This window comes from Muntiacus reevesi, chromosome 3 (assembly GCF_963930625.1).
Source record: "Muntiacus reevesi chromosome 3, mMunRee1.1, whole genome shotgun sequence".
NCBI classification, from domain to species: domain Eukaryota; kingdom Metazoa; phylum Chordata; class Mammalia; order Artiodactyla; family Cervidae; genus Muntiacus; species Muntiacus reevesi.
The window spans coordinates 183,343,600-183,365,787 of NC_089251.1; positions in this window are offsets into that span (position 1 = coordinate 183,343,600).

Here is a 22,188-nt window from a genome sequence, read left to right on the forward strand (position 1 = left end):
TTTGTCTCCAGCGTCCCATTATTTGGTAAGCCAATGGTATCCTGCCATTTAATTGCTTCTCTCTTTAACATGGCCAGAGTCAGTTTTTGTTGCTTGCAACCAATAAGCCTGCCTAGTAGAGAACTTCTACTCTGAGGCCATTCAAACACCAAATATTTGTGATCTTAATTTTAACACAGGAGAGATTGGAAGGGGCCCTTGTTGAATACCTCATAGAAAAGTTTCAGAATATGCATAAAGTCAACTATGTAAATGGAGAAGTCAATTATTCTATTCTGCCAAAGTGAAAAATTTGCAAATGCTTCATCAAGACAGGAAAAAGTAACAGGGAGAATTGTGAGTACTATCTTGTAGAAGACCTATGATGCCCAAGGTAAAAATAAAAAGTTTCACTATTTCTAGGCAACTATACTCAACATGGACTGTAATGACCACTGGTTATTTTTCCATCTGCCAGAAAGGATCACCCTAGTGGGACAGAAGTCATGCCAGCAACTAATGCTATTCAGAAAAAATGGTTTCAATGACCTTTCCATGTCATCCAAATAAGATAACTGCACTTTTCCCCCCACATTCCAATTAGAAGTGACATTACTAGTCACTTTCAACAAGTAGTCTATTAGTTTTCTCCCTCAGTCCCCAGGCTTCCAACAGGTTTTCATAGACAGTAAATTCTGCTGATCTTTGTTTTCTAAACCCCACTCCCCACTCTCCCACACTTCCTGCAGGGACCTCTCCTCAGATTACTCACACACGTTTAGCTCAGAAGCAATCTTTGAGAGATCTTCTCATAGAAGTTTGAGCTGAAATCACCTTTTTTCATATTGTGTGCAGATCTCCAGTTTACTACTTAACCCATGCTAAACTCTTTCTTCTTAGGCTTGAAGCTACTTCAATTTCTGGAAGAGGGGCCACATCTTTGTATCCTTGGCAACTATCATGGTGCCTGGCGCTTGGGGGATGTTAAGTAATCATTTGTGAAGCAGAGCTGAGGAATTCATGTTTAGCATGTTCTTAAATGCCAATTTGTTAGTACTCTCCAATAGCATTTTAATTTTGGCATGAGAGTTTTTGGAGGCTATTTCTAATTCCAGGGTAGAGTGTAGGCTTGTGGAATTCGAAGTCATTGTATCAGCCTAATTAGGGAGAAATCAGGAGACACAGAACTCTAGTCACCTCAAGTCACACTGTGACTGCAGCATCAGGGAGGATCATGGCACAGAAGGGCTTTGCATAGAGGCTGACACTCTCCTTGTCAGAATACTGGGTTAATGTCTCTCCTACAAAATGCAATAGGCTGGCAACAAATCCCTAAATTACAAGAGCATGCATGCTCAGTCATGTCCGACTCTATGCGACCCCAAGATCCATAGCCCACCAAGCTCTTCTGTCCATGAAATTTTCCAGGAAAGAATACTGGAGTAGGTTGCCATTTCCTCCTCCAGGGGATCTTCTCGACCCATGTCTCCTGCATTAGCAGGAGGGCTCTTTACCACTGCACCACCTAAGAAGTTCCAAGTAAGTTGTCTCAAAAAGAATGGGAAAAAAATTCAAGTGAGCATGTTTTGAGCAATAGACAAAAGTAGTTACCCTTACATTTCACAGTCTCTTTGTAGTTGTCAAGCAAGACACTCAGTGGGTAGGACTGTTGATGATCCCCCCAACTGGCATAGAGTACTCAACCCTCCATGATGATAGTTATCCCAGTGATGGGAGCAGTCATGCACTGCTTCACACCCCCAGCCTATTTGATCTTTTTAAAGTTTTCTACAATCTTCTCTATGAAGGTTTGTCCAATATATCTTGACTAAACTTCCTAGAAAATTCTCTACTTCCTGGGAATCTTTGGCTGGACACTGTTGGCCTCTCTTCCTGAAGGTCCCACAAGCTTATTCCCTTCTCTTGGGACTGATTCCCCTGGGTCATAACTTAGCTCCCTGACACACTTGATACAACCCTGTCTCCTTGGATGCCAACCTGAGTATAATTTAGATGTACACAGGGTGAAGAGGGAATAGCAGACCTGAGTTAGATGGACATTAGAGGACAGGAACATGGAGGAAGGATAATAATTTGCCTTGGATCAGAACGGTGGTGTCCGAGAAAGCCCAAGAATGAAGATGCATTTTAGAAAATGAATAGAACTCTTCCAGAAGATAGTAGCACGTTCTAGACAAGAAAAGAGCCTATAAAGAAGCAAAGTGTATGGAATATTATAGCATATGGTAACGGTGGAAATAAAGTTCAGACTTTTTTATTGTAAGAAGTTTGAAAGCCAATCAAAATTAAGGTAAGAGTGTGACATGAAAGGATTGAGGTTCTAGAAAACTGTGGTAATTGGATTGGAAGGAATCAAGATGGGAGATGGGCAAAGCCATACACAGGACATTTACAATAATCTGGGTGATTTTGAGGTGATGACTTAAGTCTGTGACAGAAAAAGTGGTACAGACACAGGCAACTTGGAAAAGATGTTAAGAGGATATTATTGGCAAGTGTATGGAGGCAAGAGAAAGAAGAGCCAAGAAAGAACCCGAGGTTTGTGTTCTAAATGACAGACCTGTCAGTGTAATTCACTGAACAGGAAACAAAAAGTAGATTATATAGCATGGAGGTCAACAGTGATTTCAATTTGACCATGTTGAGTATCAAATGCCCTTGGAATATCCAGTTGGAGTGACCTACCAGTTGAGTGATAGATACATGGATTAGAAAAGAGGCCTGGATTCACCATTTTAGACCCTGTAGCTGTGTGAGATTGGGCAAGTTAATTAACCTCTCTGGGCACCAGCTTCTTCATCTGTACAATGGGAATAACAATGGTATACTTCAGAGGGTTGTTACCAGTGTTAAGTGACTTAATACATGTAAACCTCTCCGAACCAGGCCTATATAAAGTATTAGTTATTATTATTATCACTGTTATTGCCTTTGAAAAGGTACCCTGTTATATCTATTTTTCAACTGCAATTTTCTTTTTTCAGCCTCTTTGAGGTATAATTGAATATTAAAATTGTGAGATATTTAAAGTATACAGTATGATATTTGATATGTTTGATATGTTATATATTATGAAAAAAATCTCCCATTCCTATAATGTTAACTAACTAACACATCTACCACCTCAAACATTTATTTTTGTGTGTATGCATGTGAGAACATTTAAGTTCTACTCTCTCATCACATTTCGGGCATACAATACAGTGTTATCAGTTAGAGTCACCATGTTACACTTTAGGTCCTTGAACCTTATTCATCTTAAAACTGCAAGATTGTATCTGTTTACCAACCTCTACCTGTTTTCTCCCCTCCCAGCCCCTGGCAACTTCATTCTACATTCTTTTTCAGAGTTTCATTTTTGGGGTTTTTTGTTGTTGTTGTTGTTTTTCTTTTTAGAGTCTACATATAAGTAAGATCAGGCAATACTTTTCTTTCTCTATCTGGCTTATTTCACTTAGTATAATGCTCTCCAGGTTCATTCATGTTGGTGCAGATAAAAATTTCTGTTATTTTTAAGGTTATATATGGGCTTCCCTATGGCTCAGATGGTAAAGAATCCACCTTCAATGCAGGAGACATGAGTTTAATCCTTGTGTTGGGAAGATCACCTGTAGAAGGGAGAGGCAACCTACTCCAGTATTCTTGCTTGGGAAAATCCCATGGACAGAGGAGTCTGACAGGCTACAGTTCATAAGGTGACAAAGAGTGGGACGTGACTGAGCAACTCACACACACTCTGTGCGCACACACATGCACACACATACATATATATATATATACACATGTATATATCACATTTCCCTGATCCATTCATTCATTGATATTACATGTATTCTTTAACTGTCTTCTCCAACCATCCTCACTTCCTCCTGCCACTCATCCTTGGTGAAAACCTTAGTTCTTGCAATTCATGCAAAGTCTCACAGTGGCCTATGTTTAAAAATTACATACCCTGAAATGTGTTGTGCTTATTGCTAGTTGGAAGCGCCCCCAGAAAAAGCTTGCTACAAAAGCTCTTTGAGTTTTCACTAACACTCACCCTGAGTACCATGATAAATGCAACTAGTGCCTCTGTAGTTTTTACAAAGACAACAGTTTTTCTTGATTGTAAAATTAATACATCTTCTTGTACAAATCTTTGAGGGAAAACTTGAAAATTATAAAGGAGAAAGTAAAAATCACATATAATCAAGACACAACCACTGTATGAGTATTTATCAATTGTTTGTTTACCTTTGATGATTTCCAACCCCCAGGAGATGGAGGCAAAGAATAGCCCCCCACCCTCAAGCTGCCTGCACACTAACCCTGCTTCTGCTGATCTGTGTGCAGGTGTCTTAAGACATTCACTGTGATTACGGGGTTTCAAAAAGGTGCCAAGCTGGGAATAAATGCAGTATTTGTTTGAGTGTCCTGGCTGAATTCCAGCTGAAGCTCTGATGGTTTCAGGGTCTCCGTTGTAACTTCAGTTGGATTAGTTACCCATTAGTTCTTATTCTGACCCAGATGTGGAGAGGTGCAGGCTCGGGTAAGTCAGGAGTGGCTGCTTTTAATTGAAGGGAGCCCTGTCGAGTGGGCTCTGTAAATCATTCTCTTCCATCCACAGGGAAGCTCGGCAGGGATCAAAGTCTCTGAGAAAGAGCAGGGTGTTGTTGATCCTCCTGCGGCCACCACTCACTGGCCCCCTTCCCCCCAGTGGGGACCTGAAGGGGTGGACCACCACTGCAAGGGCACTTCTCCATTATGCAATCTCTGCCTACCACTGAGATTCTGCATGCTTACTGAGCATCCTGGCTTATCCTCTGCCCAAGTTTCACAAACATTTCACCCATCTTTCATTGTAAGGGTGAGGGGGAAATTTGGTTCTGCAAGTGACCTAGATGATTCAATTTAAAGTCTGATCTCAGACAAGATCTAGGATGCAAAAATTAGTTTACTGCCCCAATGCATATCAGATGGTAAAAGTGAAAAATTTATAGGGACCCAGGGTCCATGCTCGTAGAAAATGTTGCTTTAACATTCTGATCATGTAGGAAGTGGGTCAGTGTGCCTTGAGCCTTGAACCAGAAGAAATCAAAATATGAATCCAACAGTATCCAAAGCCCTAATTGCTGCTGATTTGAATTCAACAGCAAGTTTTGCATAGTACCAATAATGACCTTTTTTCCAGGGGTGCACTGGCATGACTCTTGGGACCTTGTAACAAATACCTAGTGCCCTTTAATGATGGAATGACATACCTCTGATATGCAAATTTTTACAGCACAGCAATTAAGCAGTTTAGAATTTTATGATAGTGTTTGGGCTTTATACGACAACAAAAAAGGGGGCCAATAAAGGGGTGTGATGGATGGGCTAATCCCCACTGGAAATATACCATGTAATGCTGTAGAGACAATGCATTATGGAGAGTGTGGTGATGATTGGTTGTTAATCTCCCTTCCCGTCCTCCCCCAGATCCCGTGTAAGCCCTTGCCCTGGCCCCCACACCCTCCATCGCCACATCCTCTCCCCCCAGGGCGCACCACTGAAATCTGCTCGGCAGCCACGCTGCTGGGACGCGAGTCTGGGGTACAGATGGGAAAGTTGGGGCATAGCAATCTGCTGTGTGCACGGAATACAGAGCAAAAGGGGCTTGCAGCGAGGCAGCTCGTCAGCAGGGGGACAGGACTGGGGGCCATATGCCGCTCTTCTTCTCCCTTCTGTCACCAAGTCTGCCACCTCATCCTTCTGTCAGGGGACTCTAATGATGAACATGTTTTAAACAGTTTTGTTTACCTAGCAACAGCTTTTCTAAGAGGGGGTCTTAATTAGTCACCTTAAACAAGTTTGGGTTTAGACTTTTTTTTTTTAATGCATTCATTCATTTGTTCATTCATCTGGAAGAATCTCCTCTTGCTCATTCCACACACCCTCCCCGCTCCCTGCCCCTCCCCCATACCCCCGAGGCTGTTGCTACTGTTTCCTTGAAAAAGTGTGTCTGCATTACAAAACTAGTTTTAATAGCTATATGCCATTTTTCTTTCTTTCATACATACTTTCATGCCACAATTAGCTTTGAAGGGTAGATTTTTCTCCACTTGTCAGAGGCAGTATTCCTTTGTGAAGCTCTTCAAATAGGATCTGCATTTTTAAAATGAAACCCCATTTGGCGAATTATTTTTATTCATAATTTTGTACTAGCAGGTGCAATCACTTCCCTGTTAAAGGAAGAGGCTCAAAGCTGAATTAGCTATTTGCTTTATGGCGACAGCAAAAAAAACCCAGAAAATTCTAATTTGAATTTCATCAATTATGATATTGGTTTTCTTTTCCAATTTGATTCACAAGGCACAGTGAAAACATAGTAGCTTCCTAGTGATTTTTCAGTTACTTTTGCTGTGATTCCTTTCATTTTGTATAAAGCAGTTTGAATACTGTGAATTTATAGATTTCTGTAATTCAATGAAAAATTTTTAGAAATCTGTTATAATGTACAAGATTTAATTCCAAATTAATTAGAGATAAATTCTGATGTAACATCTCGCAAAATGTTAAGAGTGAAATGCCTTTTTTTTTTTTGCAATAAAATTTGTGATGAACGAGGTAACAACCAAAGACAGTAGGACCAAATGTGTTTAATCATTAACTCCCACTAGACAATAACATCCATAAAAATCAAATGGCACAGGCTAATTCCTGTAGGACTGTCTCTGCTTTAACATTATGCAACCAGTTTCTGCTTTATTGTAAAAGAATAGCACCTCTTTCAAGTCACTACTTGTTTCTCTTAGAACCTAGGACCAGCTTAAGCCATGAGATTATTCAAGTATCATGACTATCAAGCTTTATGTTTATTTAGAACAAGGTGAAATGATTAAAAAGTAGGTATGGTGTGACTTAAAAATAGCTGATTCCAGCAGATAGTTCTTAGAATAAAGAGTATATTTTTGTGGGTAACTTAGTTTGTGCTTTAGTAAGTCAAATGATCGTTTTAATTATTTCTTTTTTCTCCATATGAATTATAGTATTAGAAATAAGTTTTTGTTCAGAACTCTAAAGATAAATTTCTAAGTTCAGCTGATTTTTAAAAACTTTAATAGACTGTAAGAGCAGCATTGTTTCCAGAAAAATTGAACAGAAAGTATAGAGTTTTCATGTACTCCCTCACCTTTCCCTACATTTTCCCTTATTATTAATATCTTGTGTTAGTATGGAACATTTGTTAAATTGATGAACCAACATTGTTACATTATTATTAACTAAGGTTCATAGGTTACACTAGGATTAATTCCTTGTGTTTCATAGTTTTGTGGGTTTTGACAAATGTCTATGGACGTGTGTCCACTCTTACAGCTTCATATAGAATATTTTCACTGCATTGAATATCACTTGTATACCTCCCATTCTTCTTCCTTCTATCTCTCCAACTTCTGGCCACCACTGATCTTTTTACTGTCTCTGCAGCTTTGCCTTTTCTAGAATGTCATACAGTTGGTATCATACGATACATAGACTTTTCATTTTGGTTTCTTTCACTGAGTAATGGAATATGCATTTAAGTTTCTTCCATGTCTTTTCATGATTTGGTAGCTCATTTCTTTTTATTGCCAAATAATATTCCATGGTATGGATATACCAAGATGAATTTTTATAGCACTTAATTGTCTTATACTTTCAAAATAGAAAAAAAAATCTACTCTTCAAAGACAATTGGGTGTATATACTGTACACTTAGTTTGAACCTTAAATTTGAAGATAAATTTGAAAAGTTATTTGTTTAAAAAGTTTGGCCTCCATTTTGGGCTACTAGTAGCATGCATATAATACTTATTAGTGTAAGCCAAATAAAACATTAAGTGAAAAAAAGAAAGTCCTTGAAGCTGCTGCAGTCAGGGGAGGATGCTTGGTCAAGTTTACCTGTTAACCAAGAAGTGTCATCTTCTCTAATGTGTCTGCCACATGGGGACGGACAAAAACAGGCTCTGTGTGTGTGTGTGTGTGTGTGTGCGTGTGTGTGCACGCGCGCGCGCGCGTGCGTACACGCCAACCTGGTAAAAAAGAATTTAATATTTTCAATGAGAAAGCTTGCTAGGAATGGTGTCAAGAAAGTGGACATAGCAAGTTACCCTGGCAGACCTTTGAAGGATCATTCAGATTCAAATGCCTTGGAATTACATATTCTAGGATGAGTTGCTACCAAATATCCTAAGGAAAGAATGAAAAGGACACTTTGTGATTGATGAAGACCATCTCTTACAATATCACTTGTTGTAACACAGCTGGTGTTGGCAAAACAGATAAAATTGTGTAGGAGGCAGGAGTCTTTGCGGGGGGTTTGGGGCGGGGAGAGACTGAGATATTGGTGATTCCTCTTTCTAGAATCAACATGATTAGAATCAAACTGAGAGGTTAGGATGGTCCCAGCTGAGGTCCATGGGTCAGGGAAAAAACAAAAGCAAAAAACAAAGTCCATGAAACAGAATTTACATGTTGGAAGGGGAAGTCAGGACTCAAACTCAGCCCAACATGCTAAGTGTTAAGTTGCTTCAGTCATGTCTCTTTGGGACCTCACAAGCGGTAGTTGACTGGGTTCCTCTGTCCACGGGATTCTCCAGGCAAGAATACTGGAGTGGATTGCCATGCCCTCTTCCAGGGGATCTTCTCAACCCAGGCATCAAACCTGCGTCTCTTACGTCTCCTGCATTGATGAGAAAATAAATGTGCTAGGCACTGTGTGCAGCTGGAGCTGGAGGCTGACTTTGAGTCACTTCCTCAAGGGGTACTAGTGGTAGAGAAAACTTCCTTCCAATGGTTTTCTTCCCAAATGGGTGTGGTCTGGAGGAGCAGGACCAGGAAGCCCCAGAGTTGGGGGGCACTGCAGCCTTCCAGGGATCTGGTCCCTGAAGTAACACCTCAGTGAGGGGAAGGTATGAGACCAGCACTAGCTTTTAATATGCTTCCTTATCCCCCTCCACCTGGCATTTAGAAGCAGGGGGACCTGAATTAAGGAACTGACCTTTGGTGCTATTGGATAATTTAAGGAGTGGGGAAGTCTCAAGTGGGGAGGTCTTTCTGCTTGAGTGAATCATTGAAAAAAAAAAGAGAGAGAGAGAGAGAGAACAAAAATGAAAGAATGCAGCTTCATTTGTACTCCAAACTACATATCATATTATGTTCCAACTTGGGCCACTTAAGGAGTAACTCTTCTTTCATGCCAAAAGGTGTGTATATACATATAGAACATTATCTCTGCCTTCTACAGAGTAGATGGAGCACTGTTTGGGGCAGAGAACCAAAAGGTTGCCTGTCACAGATGAGAGCTGAGATGGAAAATATCTCAACATCACATACAGAAAAAGTCATTCCTTGTTTTAGCACAAACGTTTTGTTGAATATATTACAGGGCTGTGAAGTCATTTTTGCAATGTACTTTTTTTACTTCTAAGGTGCACATTTAAAAAATATATTTTAATATCACTGACATTAGGAACTGTGTTAGAACCGTGTGCATTTTCCATTTGCTATTCACGTTTGTGAAGTGGTTGTATTGTTAGCTGCATGACTCAAGTTTGGTCAGAGCTGTTAATGGTATTGCCAGTTTAGTAAATTCATGTACCTCGTAGATATTAATGAACTGACCTACTGTTAATGTCCACTTGATTGTTGTTGGAGAACTTTCTATTGATTAATTTTGTTAAATTTTGTTTTTTAAAGTCAGCACCAGTGGGTATCAGTGACTAAAATGCCAGAGGAGCATTTTAAAGAAATGCTGCATCAGTGATACCACTGTTGACATAGACATATTATAGTGTGGAAAGCCCCAGGTAATAGGAAAGGATTTCTAGGTAATTTAATTGGCAGCCTTTTTTACTTTGGTCTTCCTTAGTGATGCATAAAATAATGAAACATCTTTCTATCAAAGATTTCTTAATTAGCAGATAACCTGATGCATAACAGTTTGACTGGTTAGATAGCATTACTGGTTCAAGGAACATGAATCTGAGCAAACTCTGGGCATTCTACAGTCCATGGAGTCACAGCAGCTTAGCAACTAATCCTAAAGGAGTAGGCTTTAAGAAAAAAGGGAACTTAAAAAAGCAAAAACCAAAGAAGCTAAAAGAACTAGACAAACCATAAGACAGGTCTCAATAAATTTAAAAAGGTTGAAATCATACAAAGTGTGTTTTCTGCCCACAGTAGAATTAAACTAGAAATCCATAATTAAATGTAAAGAATTTATTTAAAGAGTGTATTTCTAAATAACCCATGGGTTACAGAAGAATCACAAGGGGAATTTCAAATACTTTTTTAACTAATGAAAGCATGGGCTTCCCAGGTAGCTCAGTGGTATAAAGACTCCTCCTGCCAAGGCAGGAGATACTGCTTCAACCCGTGGGTCGGGAAGATCCCCTGGAGAAGGAACTGGCAACCCACTCCAGTACTCTTGCCTGGGAAATTCCGAGAACAGAGGAGCCTGATGGTCTCCAAGGCGTCACAAAAGAACAGGACACAACTTAGCTGCTAAATGACAACAACAACAATGAATGTGTAATATCTTGAAATTTGGTCCAGTAAGAAAACCCTTTCAGATGAACTGCTTTCTATAAAAGTTTTTAAGTAGATATGAGATTGTTAAACTAAACACAAGCTTATTTTGGGTCTGAGAGATGAAGTGGACATTAATGAACCAAAAATAGATGTGTTTTGTTTCATTTTTGCTTGTTCAGGCAATGTACAGCTCCTAATGCAGGGAGAGGTGTTCTGGCATGATCTGGCTTGCAAAAGCATCTTGAGTCTTCCCAAGTTAATTCAGTAACTAGAAATTAGCCATGGAGGAAGTGTTACAGCACAGAAATCAGCAGATAAAAAAAAAATTAGTGCTTTCCTGCTCCCCCCACAGAGATCTCATCATTAAAATTTACCAGCACTCTACTCTGTAAAGAGAGAATTACTCTGTTAAAATTAAAAGCTCTTTCTGCACAAAAACAGTGAAATCACTTGATTGGGGGCTTACTAATGAGGATTATATGATACTAGACAATTGATAAAAAAGGATTGATTAAAAAAATTTTGATTCTATTTGAATCTCTGTAAAAACTTTAGGTGGATAATATTAATTAGGTTAAGTTCTATGAATTAGTAAGAGAAAAATTCCCCCTGGAAATTGCACTGTTAAAGTTCACCAAGTCAATAACTCACTGATGGTTGTCTTCATATGTATACATATGTGGCAAAGTATAAATAGCAATATACCAGCTGATAGCTTAGGAAGAGGGACAGGGAAGCCTGTCGTGCTGCAATCCATGGGGTTGCGATGAGTCGGGCACGACTTGGAGACTGAAAAACAACAGCTTAAGAAGAGTCAGTGGAACATCCAAGGATACTGCAGTTACACCTGAGAAAAATAAAAGCACAGGGAAGGTCTAAGTTAGGAGCAAATCTGTATGCTTTTAAAAATCAAAGCACAAATTCTTCTAAAAGACAAGAAGTAAACACTTAGGACAGGAGTAGATGTCTAGAAATAAGTCTTCAGCTGATTCTGGAGATCTTTGGTGCCCCTAAACATTGATTTCACTTGCCACTTAGCTCTTTTAAATAACGGCTGACATCACAATTAGAAAAATGAAATTTAACTCTTCCTAATTTTAATGTGATGTGCAAAGTTTTCTGCTTTTACATTAAAATGCAGATAAACTATGAAATGTTTTGAGTTTAAACTCCATATTATCAGGCCATAGAATATGTCTATCCCAGTGTCTTATTATTAATTAGTTTCAGTGCTCTTTCAAGTTGAAAAATTCAAGTCCTGGTAGCACAAGTTCTATGTAATAGTGAGAAAATGGAAACCAAGGGACTCTGGTCTTTTCACAATTACAAAGCATGTTAAGGATGTTCAAGTGGTTTTGCAGGAACATCTGTTGTCCCATAGACAGCCAGGGTAGATGTGATCAGTTTTACAGGCTCGGTTGGTGAGCCTATTAATTCATCACCCTTTAAATTAAACCCTCAGATATGTATACATTTTTGTCAAAAGAACACCTTCCTTGGTTCAGCTCAGTTCAGTTCAGTTCAGTCGCTCAGTCGTGTCCGACTCTTTGCGACCCCATGAATCGCAGCACGCCAGGCCTCTCTGTCCATCACCAACTCCCGGAGTTTACTCAAACTCATGCCCATCGAGTCGGTGATGCCATCCAGCCATCTCATCCTCTGTTGTCCCCTTCTCCTCCCGCCCCCAATCCCTCCCAGCATCAGGGTCTTTTCCAATGAGTCAACTCTTCGCATGAGGTGGCCAAAGTATTGGAGTTTCAGCTTCAGCATCAGTCCTTCCAATGAACACCCAGGACTGATCTCCTTTATGATGGACTGGTTGGATCTCCTTGCAGTCCAAGGGACTCTCAAGAGTCTTCTCCAACACCACAGTTCAAAAGTATCAATTTTTCGGTGCTCAGCTTTCTTTATAGTTCAACTCTCACATCCATCCATGACCACTGGAAAAACCATAGCTTTGACCAGACGGACCTTTGTTGGCAAAGTAATGTTTCTGCTTTTTAACATGCTATCTAGGTTGGTCATAGTCTCAGGTAGGAGTAACAGAGGAGCTGCAGGCGTCAAGACCCTATGGGAGAGGAATGGAGGGAAGTTCTGCTTTCAAATGTGACATATTTGTTTCAACATACATACAAAATAATTGTATCATTAAAGTAGATATCTTGAAACATATCCTCTGGTGTGAATTTGCATCATAAAAATTTGATATTGAAAAATTCTAATTAATTATAACTATATTAATCCCAACATAATATTAAAATGTGAGGAAAGTTTCTGTACTTTGTTCACTGTACACAGTTATTAAAGCTAATTTTTTAAGCCCACTCAGATACCACATAAAAATGTTCATGTTATAGTAAGTGGAAAAGCCTAGCTATATTACTAAATAGGGTGTGATTTTAATTATGTCAAACATGAGCATATATGTTATGTTATATGTTCATAAGTTAAGAAAGAAAATGTATCAAAATATATCAAGTACATCAAAACCAACATTAAGAATTGTAAGTGATTTTTTTTCTTTTTATGTTTCCTAACTTTTCTAGAATGAACATGCATTATACACAAGAAAAAATCAAGATTGTTAATTTCATTTTCTGCTCAGTATGAATGTTAACATGTTAGAGAATATACATATTATGGACCAACATGTAATACAGATGGAAGATACAATATAGAACCTTGTGACACATTAGTAAATGTCCAGAAATGGATCATGTGACAAAGATAAAGCTCTACCTGGAAAGATCATGTAAAATGGAACTCTGAAGTATTACGCTTCTTAGAAGCCTGAACAGGACTTCAAAAAAACTTGAGATGGCTAACATTTGTGCAGTGCTGTTAACTGTAGCCAACTGAATTCTCACAAAAACTCAGTAAGTTTGGTTTGAGTGTTCTTGTTTTATAAGTGAATGTGCAAGGAGCTCAAACCCAGTGCTCTGTGACAGTCAAAAGGGGTGGGATGGAGTTGGAGGTGGGAGGGAGATTCAAGAGGGAGGGGACCTATGTATACCCATGGCTAATTTATGTTGATATATGGCAGAAACCAGCATAATATTATAGAATATTATCCTCCAATTAAAAATAAATTAATTAAAAAAATAAGTGAATGAGCTCTTTCTAAGACACAGCACTGCCAAGACAATTTTAAGACCCACGTGACCTTCATGGGACTGATTTAACAAAAAGAAATTATTTTAAGCATTGTCCATGATAAGAACTCTACAGATTCAGAGAATATTGGTCTTTTTTGCTTGTTTTGAGATGAGTGTTTAGTTCACATAAGAGAATATATACATTTAACCTGTGTTTTCTTCTTAGAAAAAGAAATACAAAGTAAGTCTTCCAGTGTCAATTCAGTTTTGACAGTAAGACATTACAGCACATTATAAAGTTTAGAATACTGCACATCTTAAAAAAAAAAGAATAACTTGAAGCCAGAAACCTGTATCTGGTGGGAGTTTGTTCCGCTTTTTATAATTGTCTAAATGATTTGATAGGTTAATGAGAAATAGGAGGTGTAACAATAAAAAGAAAGTGAAGAAATCGAGAACCAACCAATCCCCATGTTTTTAGTTTCCTCAATCTGCTGGAGCCTTCATTTAAAAGTTTACATCTTTTAGTGCAAAAATTAATTTCTCTTTCACAAGTTCCACTCACATTTTGTTGCTAATAAAACCAAGGATGTAAATACTATTAAGTACAAAACAGTCTGCTGCATAATTGTTTCAGAGCAATTACAGATTATATCGAGCCATTCGTGGAACAGAAACAGTTTTTTCCAAGACACCAGCTCCCTGTACCTTGAAATTTTATTAGTCTAAGAATTTCATGCACCATATGTTAGAATATGAGACTAGCTGCAATTGAACAAACAACTTTCTGATATATAAGTGAATGATAACCTGATTTTAAATGTGTTTATCTAATGAGATAGTAACTGTAATTTACAACACATATAAAACCCCCCACTGTTACTCCTGGTACACCTTTTGGCTAAAAAGGGTGATGCAGGGAGATATGCTAATGATGATCGTCTTGGTTTTTACCAAGTCAGTAATAAAATTTGCATTTGATATTGTGCACAGTAAACTGGGTTATTAGCCTTGAAAATGAGTCTCATAAAATTTAAATATAGACTTAAATCATATTAACTGTCCTGTAGGTTTTCTGAGAGGCTTTAAAGCATTGTGTTGCTTTCATAGTGTAGGGAATGCAGATGTTTGTGTGCCTTCGAGGGGGCCCCCAAAAGGATACAAAAGAAAGCTTGAGAGATGCACTAGAAAAGCATCACGATTGTGTTTCCTGCTCTGAGGACCCACCCAAGTCAAGTGCCTATAGATCAAGGAGGCTAGGGAAGGAGGGTCCTTCCAAAGAAGCCTCTATAGGATTTCTGGCTAAAGGTTTAGCCAAGCTGGCCAATCAGTCCCTGCCCAAGACGGCTTAGATCATCAACAACAGGACTTTGAAAGTCCCATGGATTTGAAAGTATAGGAAAATTGACAATTGTGAAAGTAACTTGTCCTTCAGATACAATCAAATTGCAGATTAAAAGTTGAAGGGCCTAGTGGTCGTACTTTCTCCAGTAACTTCCAATTTCAGTGTCTTGCTTCTCAGTGGGCAGTAAATTATAATTTATTGCTATGAGAAAGAAATATACTTGAGGATGCAGACACTTTGTTGCTGACGCCCTGATTGAATTAGATGTGCTACCCTGGCACCCTGGGCATATGTTGTTAAGTAGCCTTGTAGGGCCCCACCAACCATTCAAAGACAGTACTCCATCCCTGAACTAAGCTTCAGTCCTACCCATCACTGAGTTCTTCTATCCAGCCAAGACACAAGGAGCCCCTTGGGTATGTAATCAACCAAGGCCAAGAGGCATAGATGACCCTCCACTTCCAAGTCCCAGACTTTCATCAGAAGGCTGCCAGGACTAATTCTTTTAAGATTTTCTACCCAGCCATATTAGGCATACTTCACATACATTTCTGTTTTCCTTGATCAATGCCCAAGATCTAAGCTCCTCAGGTGCCAATCCCTTCTTCAATCTATTCCCTTCCTTTCTCCTGAATTAACTTCCTTCTCTGCTCTTCTCTCCCCAGATCTTCCATTCTGCCCTGTAGAATGTCCTCTTGTTCCCAGGGTAACAAATTTATATTTGTCCTCAAATTTTTCACTGAAATCTCACTCTACCCTTTCACTTTAAAAAGAACCTTGGCTCACCCAGGGAATAGTGCTTCTCCTGCTACCTTCTTAAGGAGAAGCTGCATTTTTCTACCCATTTCATATGCTACAAGGATGATGGGAGGTCATCTACCCTACTCAGCACTGCCCATTTAAACCATGAATCTTCCATCTTGATATGAAAACGCTTGCTTGAAGGAGTTGTCTATATAAGTCTTCCTTATCCATCCTATTGCAAACATCTATTCTTCCTCCCCTGTTCACTAAAGACTTTAGCACCAGTTTAAAACTTTCTTCTCTGCTTCTCTGTTTATGAAGAAAACTCATCTAAAACTCCAAGAAAAGTTCTCAGTATTTTGTCCTCCTAAGTTCTAGTGACTCACTCCTTCATTCACAAACTTCATGCCCACACTTCCATGGATGCAGCACACATCCGTATGATCTCCCAGAATGTCTAAGGCTCTGAATTAATAATTCAGTAAGTCCACTCTCAGTCCACACTCTCCTAACCTATTTCCTGATCAATCACCCAAAAGAACCTCTAGTTCTCCACCCCATTGAATTTCCCCCAACTAACTGCTCTTCCTGTCTTAACTTCTTTCTTAACATTCTATAGCACGCTAACCCTACCACCTCCACTGAAATATTATTTTGCCAGGGCCGTTAATAAACTGCACATTGCTAATGCCAAAGAAAACTTGCCCATCTATTTCTGACTTTTGTCTGTTCAGTAACCTATGTCTCTACTGGGCTCTCCCTCTTCACAGCATCCTCTTCTCACAGCTTCTGCAACAACACTCCTTCCTAACTCTCCAGGTGCTCAGCCTTAGACTCTTTGGAGTTCCACTTTCTCTTCTTCACCTAAATGTTGGTGTCTCTCAAGATTTAGTCCCAGGGCATTTCATCTCTTCTGATTTACTATACTGCCCCTGAGTGTTTTCATGAATTCTCAAAGCCTTAAGCAAAGTCCTTATGTTAATAACTCCCAAACAAATATTTCCTCAGTTACACATACAGTTTTCCAACTTCAGCAAGTTACTTCATCCCTCAGTTTCTCATTTGTAAAATGGAGATAACAACAGTACCTACCTAGATTTGTTGTGAGGGAGGAACAAGTTTATTCAAGTAAGCACTTAGAACAGTGCATGAGGCTGATAAGCCCTCAGGAAATACTTGCTGCCTTGATGCTGTTCTTGTTCCATCACCCAGTCATGTCCAACTCTTTGTGACCCCATCATAACTACTATTATTATTGCAAGACATCTCTCCCTGAATGTTTCATAGGAGCCTTAAACTTAATACACTAAAAAGTGAATACTAATACCATTTCACCTTATCTGATATGCTTTCTCTTGCTGAGTCTCCAAGCTCAATAAGCATCAGTAGTATCATTTCCTCAAATTGGCAATAACTCATTTATCCTTCATTTTAGCTCATACATTTGATCAATCACTGCCTGCAATACAGAAGACATGGGTTTGATCCCTATGTTGGGAAAATCCCCTAAAGGAGGAAATGACAACCCATTCCAGTATTCTTGTCTGGAAAAATCCCATGGACAGAGGAGCCTGGAGAGTTACAGTCCATGGAGTTGCAAAGAGTTAGACATGACTGAGCACGCAGGCCTTCAGTTCAGTTCAGTTCAGTCACTTAGTCGTGTCTGACTCTGCGACCCCATGGTCTGCAGCACGCCAGGCTTCCCTGTCCATCACCAACTCCCAGAGCTCGCTCAAACTCATGCTCAAAGTCAGTGATGCCATCCAACCATCTTATCCTCTGTCATCCCCTGCTCCTCCTGCCTTCAATCTTTCCCAGCATCAGGGTCTTTTCCAATGAGTCAGTTCTTCACAGGGCTTAAGTCTTATAAATTATGCTTCATTTCATATCTTTTCTGTTTCATAAACTAACTGCTCGTTCTCCAATTCAAGCCATTACCATGCCTAGACGTCTGCAATAGTCTAACAACGGATCTCCTGACCTGTCCAACACAGTACGTTCCCTGGATTACCTTCCAAAGTTCAAATGTAGTATCACCTCTCTTAGAGGTCCTTTTAATGGTCTCCCTTTGTCCTCAGGAGAGAGTCTAAACTCTTTAGCCTAGTTTTAGAAAGCTATTTGCAATTTGCATCACTTCTTCTCCCACATCTACCCTAAGCCCAGATTCTTAAGAGTTCTTTCACTCTGTGCTGGGGACCTACAGGACAAATCCAGCCCACTGACTGTTTTTGTATAGCTTGTTGGCTAAAAGGAGTTTTTATGTTTATAATTTTACATAAATATAAAACAAATAAGCAAAAGCAAGAACAGTTTTTGAAGAATGTAGGACATTGCCTCTTCGTCTGCAGACCCAAAATATTATCTGGTCTTTCACAGGAAAAGTTTGCTAACTCTCGCTCTCTGCTCCATTTGCTAAACTTTTTTCAGTTCCTCAACGATCCATGTTCTGGGACCTTTGCACATGATCTTCTCTCTATTCTTAGCCCAAGATCTAAGTCCTGTTCATCTTTCAAACATTAGCTTCCATTTTACCTTTGCCTGTCAGACTTCCTGATTCTGTAAATCAAAATTAAGTAACCACCTCCTTAGTTAAGTTGATAAAGTACTTTACTCTTTTTGGTGCTATTGTAAATGAGATTGTTTTCCTAATTCCCTTTTCAGATAGTTCTTCCTTTCCAATCTAGATGTCTTTTGTTTCTTTTTCTTGCCTAGTTGCTCTGGCTATAACTTCCAGTACTATGTTAAATAAAAATGGTGAGCATAAACCTCCTTGCCTTTCCCTGATCTTAGAAGAAAAGCATTCAGTTTTTCACCAGTTCATATGATGCTAGCTTTTCAAATATGGCCATTGTTATGTTGAGGTAACTTTCTTCTATGCTTAGTTTTGGTTTTTTTTATCATGAAAAGGTGTTGAATTTGTCAAGTGGTTTTTCTGTGCTATGCAGACCAGTATGGAATGTCCTAAAAAAATTGAAAGTAGAACTATCACATGATCCAGTATTTACCCAAAAGAACGGGAGTCAAGATCACAAAGAAATAGTAACACTCTTACGTTCATTCACAACAGTGAAGATGTGGAAGCAAGTTAAGTGTCCATCAACAGATGAATGGATAAAGAAAATGTGGTACATAAAAAATGGAAATTTAAAAAGAAGGAAATTTTGCAGTATGTAACAACACAGATGAGCCTAGAGGACATAATGCTAAGTGAAATCAGTCATTCACAGAAAGACAAATCATGAGTCCACTTGTATGAGGTATCTAAAATAGCCAAATTCATAGAATCAAAGTGTGGAATGGTGTGTGCCTGGGGCAAAGGGAAGGAGAAATGGGGAGTACTAATAAGTGTGCTTTGTCTCATTTAAACAAAATAAACTGAAAGCTCTAAAGCATCTATTCTAAATGTTCTTAACAACTTTTAAAGATTCTCCTTTCAGTTCAGTTCAGTCACTCAGTCGTGTCTGATTCTGCGACCCCATGAATCACAGCACGCCAGGCCTCCCTGTCCATCACCAACTCCCAGAGTTCACCCAACTCATGTCCATCCAGTCGGTGATGCCATCCAACCATCTCATCCTCTGCTGTCCCCTTCTCCTCCTAACCCCCAGTCCCTCCCAGCATCATGGTCTTTTCCAATGAGTTAGCTGTTCGCATCAGGTGGCCAAAGTATTGAAGTTTCAGCTTCAGCATCAGTCCTTCCAATGAACAGCCAGGACTAACCTCCTGTAGGATGGACTGGTTGGATCTCCTTGCAGTCCAAGGGACTCTCAGGAGTCTTCACCAACACCACAGTTCAAAAGCATCATTCTTTGGTGCTCAGCTTTCTTTATAGTCCTATTCTCACATCCATACATGACTACTGGAAAAACCATACTAGTCCACCTTTACTAGACGGACCTTTGTTGGCAAAGTAATATCTCTGCTTTTTAAATATGCTATTTAGGTTGGTCATAACTTTCCTTCTAAGGAGTAAGCGTCTTTTAATTTCATGGCTGCAGTCACCATCTGCAGTGATTTTGGAGCCCAAGAAAATAAAGTCTGACACTGTTTCCACTGTTTCCCCATATATTTGCCATGAAGTGATGGGACCAGATGCCATGATCTTAGTTTTCTGAATGTTGAGCTTTAAGCCAACTTTTTCACTCTCCTCCTTCACTTTCATCAAGAGTTCCTCTTAGTTCCTCTCTTCCTTTACCAGGCTTTATTATATACGAGGGGACATTGTTCATTCCTCAGCTCCTGGAGCAATGCAAGGCACAAACAGGCATTCAGTTAGCACTTATTCACTGAATTCTGAGTTAAAGAATCAGTTCATAAATACCTGTCTCACAATAAAGAACACTTTGTGATGTCATAGTATGTTGTCTGCCCATCATAGAAAATGAGTTGAAGTCGATTGGGTGCTTGTCCCTAATATCTGACACAGTTGTCCCCCAGATTAAATATTTTAAACTATTGAAAACAACTAGTAACTTAGTACTAGTGTCCTTAGTAACAATAAAGGAACTGCTCAGCTAATCTTGCCTACTCTGGAAACCCAAAGGGTGAAAAGGGCTTACAGTAACTGTACTTATAGGAGTGGATTAGAATTTACCTATCATGTTTTCCAGTATCTCCTTTAAGCACTCTTTCTGCAATTCCAAAGCCCACCAGTAGGTGTTAGTGGAGACTTTTTAGGTCTTCTGTATGTTCTGGTGTGAGGGACTAAGAGGTAAGATTGAAATGATGTCCAGAGCAATTTTTAATTTTTTCAACAAAATCAGAGCAATATACAGAATAGCATAAATTGACCAAATGCTAATTAACTTTGCCTGTACTGAAACAGCTTGTCAAAATAATATGACATTTATGTCTTGTCCTGCGTAATCAACTGTGATGGAACAGTACTTCCTTTATCTCTATCTCTTCTTTCCAACTAGAGGGGCCGTTGTGAAGTTATAATCATGGCTAAATGGTTTTTAGGTCCCTGTACCCTGCTTCTTCCTGATTCTGTCAGCTGACGTCTAGGTCTTTCCTCATAAATATCAGAATAGAAAAAAACCAAAATAGATGACAGCAATTTTTCTCCCTTCTCTGCCTAAGTCTAGTCTTAACCTTGTGACAGGTTCTTCCATTCAGGCTACGGTTTCTCTAGGATCAGGTTGCAGAAGAAAGAAAAAAAAAAGAGAATTCAGGAAAATTTTTAGGAGGCCATAGCAAGAGTGTCATTAGAGACTGCCGCTTTCCCTGGGCTTTGCATGGTGTTTCCCTTACCCAGACTGTCTAAGCTTGCAGAAGGAATCTGCTTGTTTACAATTACAGGCTCTGCTTACTGGGAGTTAATTTTTTGTGGTTTTTCCATTCTGCATAAGCCAACAGTTCACTGTAATGAAGAACAGACAGAAGTCAGCCCTTAAGAGATATTAGCTTCATCCACATACCCAAACCAATACTATCTGTGGCCCCCACCGCGTGCTGTGTGCAGAGCACAGTGGGGAGGGAGAGGGTATCCATTTTTTAAATAATAAAATATTAATATAAAGGATTCTAATTTTCTTTTTTCCAAAGAATAAAAAACAAAAAGCATCAAAATAGGTTGATAATTTATATTTTCAAACTTTGAAAATATTGACCATATTTATTTTTTAAATTAATTAGCTAACTACATAATTTATGTTTGACTGTACTGTCTTGGTTGCCACGAGCAGGCGTCTCTAGTTGTGCTGAGTGAAGGCTACTCTATAGTTGAGGTGTGCGTGCTTCTCATTGCAGCGGTTTCTCTTGTTGAGGACCGTGGGCTCTAAACATGCAGGCTCAGTAGTTGCAGTTAGTGGGCTTAGCTGCCCCGTGGCATATGGAATCTTGCCAGGTTAGGGCTCAAACCCATGTCCCCAGTACCTGCAGGCAAATTCTTAACCACTGATCCACATGGGAAGCTTGACCATATTTCTTAATCAGGAAAAAAAATACATATTTCTGTAAGGTAAAAAGAGGAGGACGCTTCCTAAAATTATAACTTGGGAAGGCAGGTTTCTAGTTTTTCCATCAAATTATCACTACCAAGCAAAAATTATAAAAATTACTGGGGAAATCACATAAAGGCTGCAATCGATCTTACTATTGCCCTCAATCTTCTGCTTCAGGGGATGCTTTACATGGGCAGCCGCCACATCTGAGTGTTTACCGTGTGTGATTTCTAGGACAGAGTTAGTATTTGAGGTGTGCTGGGCACAGTTTTTCCACTCAAGGCATTTTAAAGAGTCCAATACGTATGTTAACAGAAAGCAAATATTTTGTGTCAACACATTCAGTGACAGCCGCCTCTGAAAAAGGCATTATCATACATATTTATTCCATTCTGATCTGACACTAATCATGTACTATAAACATCGCACTGAGAAGCCTCATTCACTTAGAATGACTGCCAGGCTTAGGGGAAAATCCACACCAAGAATATCTGTTAAAGTTGTCTTGAAAACTTAGCGTGGAAAGCAG